Below are 17,889 nucleotides of genomic sequence, written 5' to 3' on the forward strand. Positions count from 1 at the left end.
GGACGAAAATAGAAATGTGGGCGGAGTTCTCCAAAAATAGCGTGTGACGTCTCACGCCTGCATTCTCGCATTGTTTCCTTCTCTATGATTTCATTGGCTGAGAGGCTGCAGCCACATCCACACTGCACTCTAGAGCTCTTCAAAACTTCTGGAACTACTCGCCATTTAAACCACGGCAGATTTCAGCAGCAGGTGCTGCTGTAGATATAAATGAACATACAACAAAAGAGAGTTTTTTTTTTTAAATCAAGGTTTAATAATATACCGGGTACAAACAAACCCAATATTAACCCATATATATATATATATATATATATATATATATATATATATATATATATATATATATATATATATATATATATATAGCAAGTCTCTATTTAATGAATTGTTTTAAAAAGAATGTTGTGAATATAGTAAAATGTAATTTATTCCTAAAATCAAAGTTGAATTTATTCTTCAAAACTTCTGGAACTACTCGCCATGTAAACCACGGCAGATTTCTGTAGCAGGTGCTGCTGTGGATATAAATGAACATACAACAAAAGAGATTTTTTTTTTTTTAAAGCAAGGTTTAATAATATACCGGGTAAAAACAAACCCAATATTAACCCATAATTAATAACTGAGAAATTCATCATTTTAGAATGATTTCTGAAGGATCATGTCACGCTAAAGGCAGGCGTAATGATGATAAATTCAGCGTTGATCTTAGGAATAAATTACATTTTACTATATTCACAACATTCTTTTTAAAACAATTCAACAATTCATTAAATAGAGACTTGCTATATATATATATGGGTTAATAATGGGTTTGTTTTTACCCGGTATATTATTAAACCTTGCTTTAAAAAAAAAAAATCTCTTTTGTTGTATGTTCATTTATATCCACAGCAGCACCTGCTACTGAAATCTGCCGTGGTTTACATGGCGAGTAGTTCCAGAAGTTTTGAAGAATAAATTCAACTTTGATTTTAGGAATAAATTACATTTTACTATATTCACAACATTCGTTTTAAAACAATTCATTAAATAGAGACTTCCTATATATATATATATATATATATATATATATATATATATATATATATATATATATATATATATATATATATATATATATATATATATATATATATATATATATATATTTAATGAATTGTAAAAAAGTGAATATATAGTAAAATGTTATTTATTAATGATTGGACCATATTGGCCAGCCTTCGCTCCCCACGTGCATCAGTGAGCCTTGGCCGCCCATGACCCTGTGGCCGGTTCTCCACTGTTCCTTCCCTGGAGCACTTTTGACAGAGACTGACCACTGCAGACCGGGAACAGCCCACAAGAGCTGCAGTTTTGGAGATGCTCTGACCCAGTCGTCTAGCCATCACAATTTGGCCCTCGTCAAACTCACTCAAATCCTTACGCTTGCCCATTTTTCCTGCTTCTAACACATCAACTTTGAGATAAAATGTTCACTTGCTGCCTAATATATCCCACCCACTAACAGGAGGCGTGATGAAGAGATAATCAGTGTCATTCACTTCACCTGTCATAATGTTATGCCTGATCAATGTATGTGTGTGTGTGTGTGTGTGTGTGTGTGTGTGTGTGTGTGTGTGTGTGTGTGTGTGTGTGTGTGTGTCTGTGTGTGTGTATATATATATATATATATATATATATATATATATATATATATATATATATATAATTTTTGTATTCAACACTGTTCCTCTCAAGTTTACACAGGTATTCAGAGTAAATACTGTACTCCTAGATCTATAAACATACATAACTATAAACAAGTAATAATAATTTTGCGATAATTTTGAACTGTACATCAGTGGTGTACTTTTTTTAAAGCTCAACAAAACATGTTTTATTAAATGCTGCGTGAAAAGTCTGCTTGTTGATATCCAGTGCAATTCATTCATGCAATTTGTAAATGACTAAGTGACCATTTATTGCATTCTACAGATGTTTCACATTTTTAAAATCGTATTAACGTTGTATCTCTGTTCATCAAACTTGCCCGATAGCGAGGAAACATTCTGCGATCTCCACCAACGATAACATTCATACAGTTCATATATGGCAGGACATCCGTGGAGGATGCACAACTGTGTAGATGTCAAGTTAGTATCTGAGCATGAGTATTCTTTCTTTCTTTCTTTCTTTCTTTCTTTCTTTCTTTCTTTCTTTCTTTCTTTCTTTCTTTCTTTCTTTCTTTCTTTCTTTCTTTCTTTCTTTCTTTCTTTCTTTCGCAGTAAAACAGAACCGGTCAGCATTCACGCGCCGCACACGCGCTTTGAAACCGCTATCTGACCCGTTTCTCAGAAACCAGGACACACAGTGACGGTCTCCAGTGGGTTTCTGATTTCCTCTGTGAGGCCGCATGCTCACTTCTCAACACCGGCTCACACACCGCCTGCATGTGTCTGCGTAGTGCTTACCTAGACAGCATTTTTTGGTCATTATACATACATACAGACTTTTTTTTGGGGAGCTGCATTCTTTTATTACAATCATGCTATAGCATTTAAATATTTAAGAAAGTTCAGTTAGTTTGCTACAGACACAGAATGTGCAGGTTTAATAATATGGCACTCCTGTGCTGTACGTGTAAAATGGGTTCCAGTGCATATAATCTCAATGCTTTTTAAATACATACTAAAATAATTTCTAGGGCAGAGGAAACAAACACAGACCCCCGTTTACACACGCACGCGCACACACACTGCACACATATAATGAAACTAAAGCAGTGTTATGCGGCACCTAATGCTCCTCTAACCGGGGGATCCCAACAGTCTTACCAGAAACCTGTGTGTGTGTGTGTGTGTGTGTGTGTGTGTGTGTGTGTGTGTGTGTGTGTGTGTGTGTGTGTGTGTGTGTGTGTGTGTGTGTGTGTGTGTGTGTGTGTGTGTGTGTGTGTTGTAATTACACAGTCCTTCAGTCTGAATCATATCCGGCAGAAGCTGAAAATAACAAGACCACAATCTGACAGTGAAGCAGCAAAGCAGGGGAACAGACGATACACAAACACACACACACACACACACACACACATGTTGGGTTCCCATGTTTTATGTGGACTTTCCATCGACATAATAATATTTTATACTGTACACACTGTATATCCTCTCCCCTCACACTAATCCTACCCATCACAAAACTTTCTGCATTTTTACATTTTCAAAAAAAATAAATTTTTTAAGCTGTTCTCCTCATGGGGAGCAAAAAAGGACAAGGGTTTTGGATAATGCCATCCTTGTGGAAACATTTTGTCCCCATAATGTAGGGTTTACCAGGACACACACACACACACATACACTGCCAACAAACCCGCTGGCACAAGCAATTGACTTTAGCACTTACACTCTTCAATAGATTCTTTATTGGCATTGATGGTTCCTTTAAGAACCTTTAACATCCATAGAACCGTTCCAGTGGTAAAAGGGGTCTTACATTTTTGTATTTTCTTCACACTAATGCCTGATCCTATCATTACAAATCACACTGTGCGACATTTAATAAACTTGGGTATGACATGTATGTAGACTGTACGATGATGACGCCTATTGAATCGTAGGCTAGTTATTATAGAAGAATAAAACATCATCAGCATGAGCTATGGTGAACAAATGGAGAAAGGTGAATCTCACTTTGGCAATTGTGGATTTTATGTGTGCTGAAAAAAAGGAAACGATATATGGACCGTCATGGCTTGGGAAAAGAGGCCGATTTTGCAAATGTGGCTTAAGGTAGGCCTTTATCGTCAAGGTGCATTGATCAATATGCCATTTCATGTTGCGTTTTTATTAGCTAGTCAGCAAACGCAGGTCGTAGCAGCAAACACACTGAGATGTGTGCGAACATTATTGCAGGCTATCTTCAGCCATCTTTGAACCTCTTTGGACGACGTAGGACCATCATTTAGGAGCCACGACCACAGAAATTACCACGATTGGTCATCTTTTGTCTGGGACAGCCCAAAAACATACAATGTGTACCGGGCATAAGACAAAATGGTTCTTTTAGAACTGTTCCCTGGAAGGTTCTTTCATGTTTTCACACATACAAATGATTAGAGTAAAAAAGTATGTGTGTTTGTCATGCTGGGCACCGATCTGGGAATGTGGCCCGAACCCAAAGCACTTCCCCGTGTCTCTGGTTGGGATAGTAACCAGGCGAGTGTGGGGAGAAGGGGTGGTGGAGGGATGCAGTAAAAACTGTCGATAAACGTAGGTGAGGCTACATATTTATAGGCCTCCTCTTATGCTAATTGGGTAGATCATTTAAACAGGCTCCTTCTGAACTTTGTTAATAAAACATAATTTTGGGAAGCAAAAATGGTTGTTCTCTGGCATTACTACACTTTTGGAACCTTTCTTTTAAAGAATATATCATTGTAACATGTGGCTGTAGTAAAGCATATGATGACGAAGGAGATACATTCTATTGCCAAAAGTTTTGGGATGCCTGCCTTTACATTCACATGAACTTTAATGACATCCCATTCTTAATCCGTAGGGTTTAATATGGAGTTGGTCCACCCTTTGCAACTCTTCTGGGAAGGCTTTCCGCAAGGTTCAGGAGTGTGTTTATGGGAATATTTGACCATTCTTCTAGAAACGCTTTTGTGAGGTCAGGCACTGATGTTGGACGAGAAGGTCTGGCTCTCAGTCTCCGCTCTAATTCATCCCAAAGGTGATCATTCGGGTTGAGGTCAGGACTCTGTGCAGGACAGTCAAGTTCCTCCACACCAAACTCGCTCATCCATGTCTTTATGGACCGACGCTCTGTGCACTGGTGCGCAGTCATGATGGAACAGGAAGGGGCCATCCCCAAACTGTTCCCACAAAGTTGGGAGCATGGATTGGTCCAAAATGCCTTGGTATGCTGAATCATAAAGCATTCCTTTCATTGGAACTACTGGGTAGAGCCCAACCCCTGAGAAACAACCCATAATCCCCCCTTCACCAAACTTTACACTTGTCAATGTTACACAAGTCAGGTAAGTACCGTTCTCCAGGAAACTGCCAAACTCAGACTCATCCTTTGGATTGGCAGACAGAGAAGCGTGATTGGTCACTCCAGAGAACACGTCTCTGCTCTAGAGTCCAGTGGCGGCATCCTTTACAGCACTGCATCCCACGCTTTACATTACACTTGGAGAAGTAAGGCTTGGATGAGCTGCTTGGCCATGGAAACTCATTCTACGAAGCTCTTCACACACTGATCTTGAGCTAATCTGAAGGCCACATGAAGTTTGGAGGTCTGTAGCTATTGACTCTGCAGAAAGTTGGCGACGTCTGAGCACTGTGCACCTCAGCATGCGCTGACCCCGCTCTGTGATTTTACGTGGCCTGTTTTTGTTCAAATAACTGAAATTGCTTTCACTTTGTTAAAATGCCATTAACAGTTGACCGTATAATATTAAGAAGTTTAGAATTTCATGAATGGACTTAATGCGCACGTGGCAAACTATAACGGTACCACACTTGAGTTCACTGAGCTCCTGAGAGCGACCCTTTCTTTCACAGATGTTTGTAGAAGAGTCTTCATGCCTAGTGCTTGATTTTATAAACATGTGGCCATAAAAGTGCTTGGAACACCTGAACTCAATGATTTTGAGGGGTGTCCTAATACTTTTGGCAATATATTATGTCAACAAAAACAGCCTTTAATGAATAAGTCTAAAAATGTAACACACACAACCACCTCAACATGAGCAAGGCTGAACAAAGAACCAAGGGAACTAAGGGCTTAAATACACAGAGTGTGCTAATTAACCAGAGCAGAAACAGGTGCGTATATTAGAATATGGAAACAGACAATTAAAGGGAACAGAACATAACTAATTTATAACACAATAAAACAAACATACATTTATGAATGCATTTATCTGAAAGCAGAAATGGGGGAAAAAATAGATTAAAAGATACAAATAAGTTTTTTATATTTTTAAGAAAAATGGCTCACTAAAAGGTTCTTTGGGAAACTAAAAATGGTTCTTTAATGGCATTGCAGCAAAACCACCTTTCTTTGGTGTACATTTCACTCAAGCCATTATTCTAATAATATAATTTGTTATAAATAATTATTGTATGAAAATGCTCTTGACAGAAGCTGAAACAACTGATCTGAATGATCTTTCGTTAAATACCAGTTTACAAAAGACAAAGAGAGAATGTGTTCAAGTTGTGACAGGAAGTGCTCAACCTCAGTCACACATTTCCACAATACAGACACAGGTGTACAGTAGCGCTCCTCTTTTTATGCAAAGACAAGGAATCAAAATGTCTGAATTTTGACAATTAAATTTGTATGTTTACTCTGGAGTAAATTTTGTACATACATTACCATTTAAAGGTTTGAGCTTAGAAAGTGTTTTGTAAGTGTTCTCTTCTGCTCAACAGGGCTGCATTTATTTGATCAAAAATATAGTAAAAACAGTAATATTGAAAAAATGTATTACAATTTAAAATAGCTGTTTTCTATTGTAATATACACTCACCTAAAGGATTATTAGGAACAGCTGTTCAATTTCTCATTAATGCAATTAAACAACCAATCACATGGCAGTTGCTTCAATGCATTTAGGGGTGTGGTCCTGGCCAAGACAATCTCCTGAACTCCAAACTGAATGTCAGAATGGGAAAGAAAGGTGATTTAAGCAATTTTGAGCGTGGCATGGTTGTTGGTGCCAGACGGGCCGGTCTGAGTATTTCACAATCTGCTCAGTTACTGGGATTTACACACACAACCATTTCTAGGGTTTACAAAGAATGGAAAAACATCCAGTATGAGGCAGTGCTGTGGGCAAAAATGCCTTGTTGATGCTCAAGGTCAGAGGAGAATGGGCCGACTGATTCAAGCGGATAGAAGAGCAACTTTGACTGAAATAACCACTCGTTACAACCGAGGTATGCAGCAAAGCATTTCTGAAGCCACAACAGCAGAAGACCCCACCGGGTACCACTCATCTCCACTACAAATAGGAAAAAGAGGCTAAAATTTGCACAAGCTCACCAAAATTGGACAGTTGAAGACTGGGAAAATTTTGCCTGGTCTGATGAGTCTCGATTTCTGTTGAGACATTCAGATGGTAGAGTCAGAATTTGGCGTAAACAGAATGAGAACATGGATCCATCATGCCTTGTTACCACTGTGCAGGCTGGTGGTGGTGGTGGTGTAATGGTGTGGGGGATGTTTTCTTGACACACTTTAAGCCCCTTAGTGCCAATTGGGCATCATTTAAATGCCACGGCCTACCTGAGTATTGTTTCTGACCATGTCCATCCCTTTATGACCACCATGTACCCATCCTCTGATGGCTTCTTCCAGCAGGATAATGCACCATGTCACAAAGCTCGAATCATTTCAAATTGGTTTCTTGAACATGACAATGAGTTGACTGTACTAAAATGGCCCCCACAGTCACCAGATCTCAACCCAATAGAGCATCTTTGGGATGTGGTGGAACGGGAGCTTCGTGCCCTGGATGTGCATCCCACAAATCTCCATCAACTGCAAGATGCTCTCCTATCAATATGGGCCAACATTTCTAAAGAATGCTTTCAGCACCTTGTTGAATCAATGCCATGTAGAATTAAGGCAGTTCTGGAGGTGAAAGGGGGTCAAACACAGTATTAGTGTGGTGCTCCTAATAATCCTTTAGGTGAGTGTATGTTAAAATGTAATTTATTCCTGTGATCAAAGCTGAATTTTCAGCATCATTATTCACATGATCTTTCAGAAATCATTGTTATATGATGATTTGATGCACAATATATATTTCTGATTATTATTGACAACATTTTTGCCACTTCATATCATTCAAAAATCCTTTAAATGAATCCTTCTGAACGTAGCTAATGCTCTGATTTTTACCCTGTTCAAAAAATACATTATTCACTTTATTTTCACTTTTCTCAATCCTCTTGCAGACAAACACAAACTTAAACTGGTTTCACACTAATGAGATCCTCTCCAACGGGCCAACACCGTAGTTAATCATAAACATGGTGTGTCCATTTAGCAAAATAATGGGAAAAAAACATCCAACCATAAATATGTCAGTCCAAATTCACACGGGATGCTGTGCTCGTGGTTTACATTTTGGGAGAAAAACATTTTAGTGAAAAAAAAAAAAAAAAAACAAGGGACAGATTGAGGCTATTTGATTTAGAGCAGTTCCTCTCTGCTGCGCTGGCTGAGTTTCACTGATTTTCATGGCTGTCCCATCAGGTGAGAAAACCACAGTAACACAGATTCATTCACACTCTTTTTAGTGATGTTTTTCATCCAACATTAAGCACTACTATGCTCAGGTGTGACTGAACAGGCAAACAAATACACCAATCAAAATGTAGAGACTGAAATATCCTACCTATTCTAGAGCCATCCATGTATATAGCATAGGACAATATAGAACACTATAGTAATCGTATAGGGTCTAATCAACCAAATTTCGGAAACTTCCACAGCTCAGATTTTTGATTTGTTAATATTTTTTCAGAAGGAAGACAAACTAATTGTGAAGACTAATAGTGAACTAACAGTGACGAAAGCCAACATATTAAATGTCGTAAATGTATTTTGATTGAGTAATCCACTGTTTTGTAGAGGAAGGTCAAAACGATAATTTTCACCTGAGATTTATATTCCCAAAGATAACAAGGGGTAAAATTAATTTACAGCATTATTGTTTTATTGTTACACAGAACTCGGTATTAGATTGGTCTATTAGTAAAAGCTGTTGACTTTAGCAGTATTTGTTCCATTATATGCCAATGGTGACCATTTAAAAGTGGGGAAAAGCACTTCTTGTGTTTTTTGCCCCAAGTTTGGATGACTGTAAGTATTCAAATTCCAAAAGAAAAGTTTCATAGGAAAATCTAAATTTATATTAAGATATCTTTAATACTTTGTGAGCTGTAGACATTTAAACTTCAGATTTTAATTGCAAGCTGTATGCAATTGTTGTATATATTTTGATATTTGAGGGTAACAATACCTTTTGGATGTGTGAAAAGTCACCTATATTTGGTTTTTGACCATTGAAAATTAGTAAAATTCAACTATTTGAACATGCAGTCACATTGGGGTCCCCATATATATGTGACTGAACCACATAGGGCCTTGTAAATTAAAATTTCAAAAGAAAGGTTTATTAAGATTTAGAATCTAGAAGGATATTAAGATGTCTTTAATAGCTTTTGACTGACAGGCATGCAAACTTTGGGAAAATGATATATGTATGCCTCTCAGACAGGTATAAAAAGTATCAGTTATAGGCAAAGTGACCCACATTTGGCTTTTGACCACAAAAAAAAATGTGTACAATTCACCAATTTAGCCACATTGAGATTTCCATATCTCTGGGATTGAACCATTTTGGGCCTTTAAAATAAAGATCCCAAAAGAAGAGTCTGATAAAAACCATAATCTAAGAGGATATTAAGATATCTATAATACCTCTTGAGTTACAGGCATGCAAACCTGGGGCCAAAAACACAAGAAGTGCTTTTTCCCATTTTTGCTAAACTCAACAGATTTTACTTATAGCTCTGTGTAAAACTAAAATAATAATGCTTTAATCTCTCTAAAGTCATTTTACCCCCTGTAATCTGACTCCAAATCTCAGGTGAAAATTCTCTATTGACCCTCCTATACAAAATACATTCATGACATTTACTTTTTTGGTTTTCTTCTTTATTTATGTATTTATTTTACCAGAGAAAAATCTTAATATTTTTTGTAGCTGGGGGCCTCTGGTTGATTTGACATGGAATTGCCCTATATAACTGTATTAAAGCTACACTGTGTAACTTTTTTAGTTTATTCTTAGCTAAAAACACTTAAATATATGTGCTCATTAATGTATATTTACTTCTTTCGAGTAATAAAGTATTCTCGTAAGTTTATAATATGCCATTGAAAATACATACGGGTGAGGGGTTCGAGTGCTGGTCGCCATGTTGCCCCTCCATCTTGAAAGTACATTAGCCAAAGAGGGACATTCCCGTAAATTCAAGCTTCGCCTTTCGCATTTTAACACTCAATGGCACCGTGTCGAATGTGAAGAGGGGGATTGCCGTGTTAATCTTGGACTAAATCGGCCACCGTAGGAGTTAAAACGAAAGCGGAATTGAGAGGAACAGAAACTATTATTCACTGGATGGTCATATACCTTTACACTGCTAGATGGGGGAAAATATCACACAGTGTAGCTTTAACAATAATTTGGAATGCTTTATTGACTGTATATAGCAACGCCCTTACAACCATCAAACACACTTTAGGAACCATAGCCTATAGCAATGAGTTTAATGATGTGGAATCCTTTAATTACTGTATATAGCAATGCCTGCGTATGAGCCCTTTAATAAGTGCAGAGCAACACCCTAGCATCATGATAGATCTATATGGATAAGCAGCACTCACATTTCCTCAATGTCTCTGTAAGACATTCTTAAATGAAAAACATTTAATACAGTAACGTCACAGTCACATTTTTATAACCCAGTTCCTCACTGTCCTAATTATTGAATTAGGGAGATCCAAGAGAACAAGGTTTGTTCCCCTTGCTTCATACAGAAATATTCTCTTTCTTTTTCTTTCTCACAGGACAACACACTATTGGGAAACTGATGGCTGGGAATGCCAGCAAACTAGTCATATGAATCAACCAGATTTGATTACATCTCTGGCCTCAATGTGCTCTTTCAATTTCAGCTACACTACCTTCCTCTAAAATAACCACACACACACACACACACACACACACACACACACACACACACACACACACACACACACACACACACACACACACACACACACACACACACACACACACACACACACACACACACACACACACACACACACACACACACACACACACACTCACATTCAATGAAAGCATGGCAGTGTTCCTCTGCTAATGTGGCAGGTTTGATTGGGATGGGTGGCGTTATAATAGCAGCCATTGATAAGCTTTAATCGGATTCTCTGTGGCATTTGTATAGACAGTAAAAGAGAGTCATGCACAGGCCCGGAGTCTGTTGTGTGGAAATGTCAGCAGTTACGACGGCTCTGTTTAACTCTCAACCTCGCTTTACCCTTTACTGCATGAGTATAACATCAGCCAAATGTGCCGATATGGATGAATATTTACATTTATGAATTTGGCAGATGCTTTAATCCAAAAATGACTTCAAATGCATTCAAGGAACACTTTTATCAGGTCATGCGAAACATGCTTTAATGCATTACTGTTTGAGCTGCAGGAGTGCAAATATGCAGTATGTGTAAAGTAGCTATGTTTACATGGACACAATTTGTTTCAAACAGAATGAAATCATTCAGACTGATGAATCCAAACATAGCTTTTACATGAACGCTATATAAAGTGATCGGATTGATCGGCCTATTTATACACTATATTGCTAAAAGTGTTGGGACACCCCTCCAATTTATTGAGTTCAGGAGTTCCAATCATTTCCATGGCCACATGTGTATAAAACCAAGCACTAGGCATGCAGACGCTTCTACAAACATCTGTGAAAGAACGGGTCGCTCTCAGGAGCTCAGTGAACTCAAGTGTGTAAAATCACAGAGCGGGGTCAGCGCATGCTGAGGTGCACAGTGCTCAGAAGTTGCCAACTTTCTGCAGTCAATAGCTACAGACCTCCAAACTTCATGTGGCCTTCAGATTAGCTCAAGATCAGTGTGTGAAGAGCTTCATGGAATGGGTTTCCATGGCTGAGCAGCTCATCCAAGCCTTACTTCACCAAGTGCAATGTAAAGCGTGGGATGCAGTGGAGTAAAGCAGCCGCCACTGGACTCTAGAGCAGAGACGTGTTCTCTGAAGTGACCAATCACACTTCTCTGTCTGGCAATCCAAAGGATGAGTCTGCATTTGACGGTTACCAGGAGAACGGTACTTACCTGACTGCATTGTGCCAAATGTAAAGTTTGGTGGCGAGGGGATTGTAGTGTGGTTTGTTTCTCAGGGGTTGGACTTGACCCGTTAGTTCCAATGAAAGGAACTCTTTATGCTTCAGCATTCCAAGACGTTTTGGACATATTTTATGCTCCCAACTTTGTGGGAACAGTTTGGGGATGGCCCCTTCCTGTTCCAACATGACTGCGCACCAGAGCACAGAGCGTCGGTCCATAAAGACATGGATGAGCGAGTTTGGTGTGGAGGAACTTGACTGTCCTGCACAGAGTTCGGACCTCAACCCGATAGATCACCTTTGGGATGAATTAGAGCATCATAGTGCTCCTCTTGAGGCCAGGGAAAGTGAGGTTTGCATTTTCTTTGTTGTAAAAAACAGACTTAATATCTATTTCGGTAATTTCTAATTTCTAATTAGGAGACATAAGGACATAGCTGGTCATAGCTGACATAGGTCTGCTGCTTATATTTATCAAGCCGTAAAAACGCCCCTTCCTGCTGCCAAAACAAGGCGTCTGTGGATGAGAGAGTCTGAAGCAATAATGACTGGTGGGACGACATTCTCCAGCAGAACTTCACAGACAAGGAATGGAACGACAATTTCAGAATGTCACAAAAGATATTAATCAACACCAGCTCGTTCTGTGCAAATGCAAAGTAGGCTTAAATGTCAATAAAAAGCAAATGTACTAAACATTTGTTATTTTATACAAAATATATATTTTACAAAATAACTTAGACTCTAAAAACTACTATAAAAGCAAAGCCATTTGTCTAACCAAGTTGTGTTCAAAATTTGAAATTGATGTCAAGAAAACTGAGGTTCCTAGAATATTTGGGTTTTTATGAGTACTTTGGTTATGCACTAAATGGAAAATAGACACTGGGTGACACACACATTCCAATGAATTCCATAGAACAGCCACCAAATATGGAACCTCGAGTCTCAGACCTTTCCGACAATATGTGTTTTGTCAGGTTTGAAAAAGTTTTGAAAAGACGTGACACTACGATTGACAGCTGAGATTGTAAGCTTCTCATAAGCCCCTTTCACACTGCGATTCCGGCAAATACACGGATAATGCGACCCGGCATTTGTTCCCGGGCCGCTAGATTCGGTCCATTCACACTGCCAGCGAAATACCGTAATATGTGCGCTTTCAAACACAACCCGTAACGGTCCCGGGTCGAGTTGACACGTGACATCCGGATGTGACGTATAATGGCGAGCGATCTCAGCTTCAGCACGGATAGTAAGGAGCTCCGTGGTCTCGACTTGTGTCCAGTTTGCACACATTTCTGCTTGTTTAATTTTAGTTTCTTTTGTATACGAACACTCTCTGCGTTTAAAACACAGACGAGCTCTTCTGGCACTGCAGGGTTGTATTATTGAAAAAACAAGCTCTAGGAGTCGCACGATAACTACGTACACGTTGCGGCATTAGTTTCGGCTTTTGTTCACACAGCGCTCGTCCCGGGTCGAATCCCGCAATATTACCAGGTCCCCGACCCGGGTCGAATTCGGTAATCAATGCCGGGACGTGTTTGCTTTCACACAGAAGGCGACCCGGCAATGTTCCGGGAATATTGCGGGTCCGATGTACAGTGTGAAAGGGGCTCATGTGAAGTCGTCACAGAGGCACCAGGAGATTGGGATGTTTTTTGTTTTTTTTTTATATGGGAGAAGCATTACATTTATAAATACTGGACTTTTGTTTAAATAATGTGAAATTACTTTTTGTTTAAATATCTATAATTATTATAATGATGATTATTATTATTTCTTAATTTATTAAAATTTAGTAAAAAATATTGTTGGTTTAACTTAAAAAAGTAAGTAACCTGGTTGCCTTAAAATCTTGAGTTTATTGAAATGAAAAATTTGAGTTGATACAATGAAGGAAATTGGTTTAATGAATAGAGACTCAAAATATAATTGTATCTGAACCGCACACAAATGTGATAAATCATGAAAATAGCACGATATGGCATGTTTCACTGCGTCATCACAAATAAAACACACACAAGTACCCAATATGCTTACAAAATCTTTCAATAATATTTGAATAAAAGTTGTCGGTTCTCAAAAATGTGCATTGTATTAACTCAAATTTTTAATTTCAATGAACTCAAAATTAAGGCAACCAGGTAACTTATTTTTAAAATGTTAGTTCTATATAAAACTTTATATGAAATCATTTTAATTATTTATTTTATTTTTTCTTGTTTCCTACTTGTTCTACATTTTCCTCATGCCAATAAGGAATACTAAACTGACATTGAATTGGGTCAGAGAGAGAGAGAGAAGGAAAGAGAGTGGAGAGGTGTGGGGCGTCATGGTTTGCCAGAAGGGTCCGTCCCTTAAGAACCCTGATGGAATTTGAAGAATGCTGGATAAGGAGAGAGAGAGACAGAGGGCAACGGGGCTACAAGTGGGAGAGGCGTTGAAAAAACAGAGAAAAAACAGATGGAACCGAAGGAAAAGAGTTGAAGGGCAAGGAAAAGAGAAAAGAGAGGGTGTGGAGAGAAAAGGAGAGTGTGTGTGATGGGAATGGGGATTATTAGGGAGGAGTTTTTCAGGGTGGGGTGTGGAGCGGCGTTACACTTCAGATAATGTGACTCATACATGACTAAAGCTAACACAAACTACAGCACATTGTGTTTGACAGTTTACTTTGGCTTCAGGCTGAGACTGGCCTCCAGCCGCTAATTAAAAATCCCATGTCAGGAGTTTAAAAATGTACAAAAGCCTCGTGGGAGGTGCAGTATTCCAATAATCTTGGAAGCGATTCAAGCTCTTTGAATTGGAGAATTTGGGACTGATTTCGGCACATTCAACGACTTCTGCTTTACTGGGTTTTCCTCAGTTGCATTGAAACCTGGAGCCGTTTTTTTTATTTCAAGCCCTGCAAAAAAAAAAAAAAAAAAACCATGCATGGCAGAAGTGGTAAAGGTCAAACATGAGTTGGGAAATCTTTTCATTCATAATGACTGCAGCGGTGACTCACATGAATACCGCTTCCCATGAGGTGCCACGTGACGTGATTTTACCACTGTCGTGAGCATCTAAGAGCAAATCTTCCCGCTTCTGTCGATAGAATTATCAATCACTCTTATGTCAAACCGGTATGATTTACTTTCTACTTTCGCACACAAGAGGAACGTCTTCATGCTGCTCTTTATAATGATCACAGGGGAGACGTGAATGAGATTTTCAGTGAATAACAATAAAAACTGCAGTCCTTTCTGGAGCTTGAACACCTTCAGTTTCCCAAAAAAGAGCAACGTGAACATCACTCTAAATATCTCCTTTTGTGTTCAATGAAAAAAAAAGAGAAAGAAACATATTTTTGGTAAACTGTCCCTTTAAAAGCTTTGTAATAAATGCATTTGGCTCTGTCTTCTTGGCAGAAACAGTGTCTTAAAATATTCAGGAGTGTTATAATTTCACACCCTTTCACACCCTGTTTTGTATTATGTCTGTTTTTTCTTTCTCATAACTAGCTGAGTTGGAAAAAAAGAGAGAATATACTTTATACACTACAGTTCTAAAGTTTGAGCTTAGATCTATCTATCTATCTATCTATCTATCTATCTATCTATCTATCTATCTATCTATCTATCTATCTATCTATCTATCTATCTATCTATCTATCTATCTATCTATCTATCCGTCCGTCCGTCCGTCCGTCCGTCCGTCCGTCCGTCCGTCCGTCCGTCCGTCCGTCCATCATCTGTCTGTCTATCTGTCTGTCTGTCCGTCCGTCATCTGTCTGTCTGTCTGTCTGTCTGTCTGTCTGTCTGTCTATCTATCTGTCCGTCCGTCCGTCCATCATCTGTCTGTCTGTCTGTCTGTCTGTCTATCTATCTATCTGTCCGTCCGTCCGTCCGTCCGTCCGTCCGTCATCTGTCTGTCTATCTGTCTGTCTGTCCGTCCGTCCGTCATCTGTCTGTCTGTCTGTCCATCCGTCCGTCCATCATCTGTCTGTCTGTCTGTCTGTCCGTCCGTCCGTCCGTCCGTCCGTCCGTCTGTCCGTCCGTCAGTCCATCATCTATCTATCTATCTATCTATCTATCTATCTATCTATCTATCTATCTATCTATCTATCTATCTATCTATCTATCTATCTATCTATCTATCTATCTATCTATCTATCTATCTATCTATCTATCTATCTCTATCTATCTATGATAGATTGTATTTGGAGCTAAAGATCTATTAAAGAGCTAAAACTGAAGGTCAGAGATCCCGCTGTGACTGCTTTTTTCCCCTAATTATGGTCAAACAAGCTGTTATCAGGTTTCGATCCTTTAACTCAAACACTGAAGCTAATGAGTACAGTTTCTCAACACTTAAACACACACATAGACTTATTATCAGTGACGCACAGGTCACTGCACTGGGTTTCTGCTACTGGAAATGATGGCCAACAGTCTCTCTCGCTCTCTTTTTAAATAAACAATAATGCACAATGCATAAAAATACAGCAGGAAGGCGAGGTGAGAACAGCAACAGATGAAGTGTTTCCACACTATCTTTCCAGTGTTTTTGGGTATGTGGTAAGTGTGGGCAGCTCAAAGCGTACCAGTGTAGTGCTGAGAGTTCAGTTACTGTTGCTGGAAACCGTTGTGATGATCACCTACATCCGAGACCCCCAGCACATCAATACAACTCAGTCACAGCGTGGAACAAAACATGGGGACGGGCGGCGAGGGGCTTTCAAGAAAAATACACTCAAACAGTCCTGCCTCATATAGGCCTACCTTTATAAGGCGGTCAAAAGTTTGAAATCAGAAATGAGGAAATCATTGTAATATGCTGATTTGATTATTGCTATTATGAGTGTTGGAAACAGTTGTGCTGCTTAATTTTGTTTGTTTTTGAACCTGTGATACTTTTTTCAGGATTCATTGATGACTAAAAAGTTTTAAAAAAACAATAAAAAAATATTATTCAAAATATAAATTTGTTCGCAATCAATTTAACATTGCTAAATAAATTAAAAGTATTCAATTTAAAGAAAAATGACTGACTCAAACCATTTTAAATAAATGCTATTTAGAACTTGTTAACGTCACGAGTGTTTGCAGGCAGGAGGACAAAGACAGGCTGATACAATGTCAAAGGACATTTAAATGTTGCCGATTCTTAAGCTTTTTAGATAGTTATTTGTATGGTGTGTATGTTAGTCTACTGAGTTTACACATAAAAAATACACCAATCAGGCATATAACATAATGACTACTGACAGCTGAATTGAATAACATGGGTGAGATATATTATATACCGACTGGGTCAGAGCATCTCCAAAACTGCAGCTCTTGTGGGCTGTTCCCGGTCTGCAGTGGTCAGTCTCTATCAAAAGTGCTCCAAGAGGAACAGCGGAGAACCGGCCACAGGGTCATGGGCGGCCAAGGCTCATTGATGCACGTGAGGAGTGAAGGCTGGCCCGTGTGGTCCGATCAAACAGACGAGCTACTGGAGCTCAAACTGCTCAAGAAGTTAATGCTGGTTCTGATAGAAAGGTGTCAGAATACACAGAGCATCGCAGTTTGTTGCGTATGGGGCTGCATAGACACAGACCAGTCAGGGTGCCCATGCTGACCCCTGACCCTGTCGAAAGTGCCAAAAGTGGCACGTGAGCATCAGAACTGGATCATGGAGCAATAGAAGAAGGTGGCCTGGTCTGATGAATCTCATTTTCTTTTTCATCTCACAGATGGCCATGTGTGACACTTACCTGGGGAACACATGGCCCCAGGATGCACTATGGGAAGATGGCAATTCGGCGGAGGCAGTGTGATGCTTTGAGCAATGTTCTGCTGAGAAACCTTGGGTCCAGCCATCCATGTGGATGTTACTTTGACACGCTCCACCTACCTAAGCATTGCTGCAGACCATGTTCAGCCTT

The 17,889-nt window shown here is 39.1% G+C and overlaps 1 protein-coding gene across 2 annotated transcripts in view; it reads right to left on the reverse strand.

Annotated features, from left to right (window-relative positions):
* Positions 1 to 17,889, reverse strand: part of hdac7a (histone deacetylase 7a) — a 121,179-nt gene that overhangs the window by 88,371 nt on the left and 14,919 nt on the right. The gene's annotated exons all lie outside the window — the stretch shown is intronic.

Source organism: Pseudorasbora parva, chromosome 6 (genome assembly GCF_024679245.1).
Source record: "Pseudorasbora parva isolate DD20220531a chromosome 6, ASM2467924v1, whole genome shotgun sequence".
Lineage (NCBI taxonomy): Eukaryota > Metazoa > Chordata > Actinopteri > Cypriniformes > Gobionidae > Pseudorasbora > Pseudorasbora parva.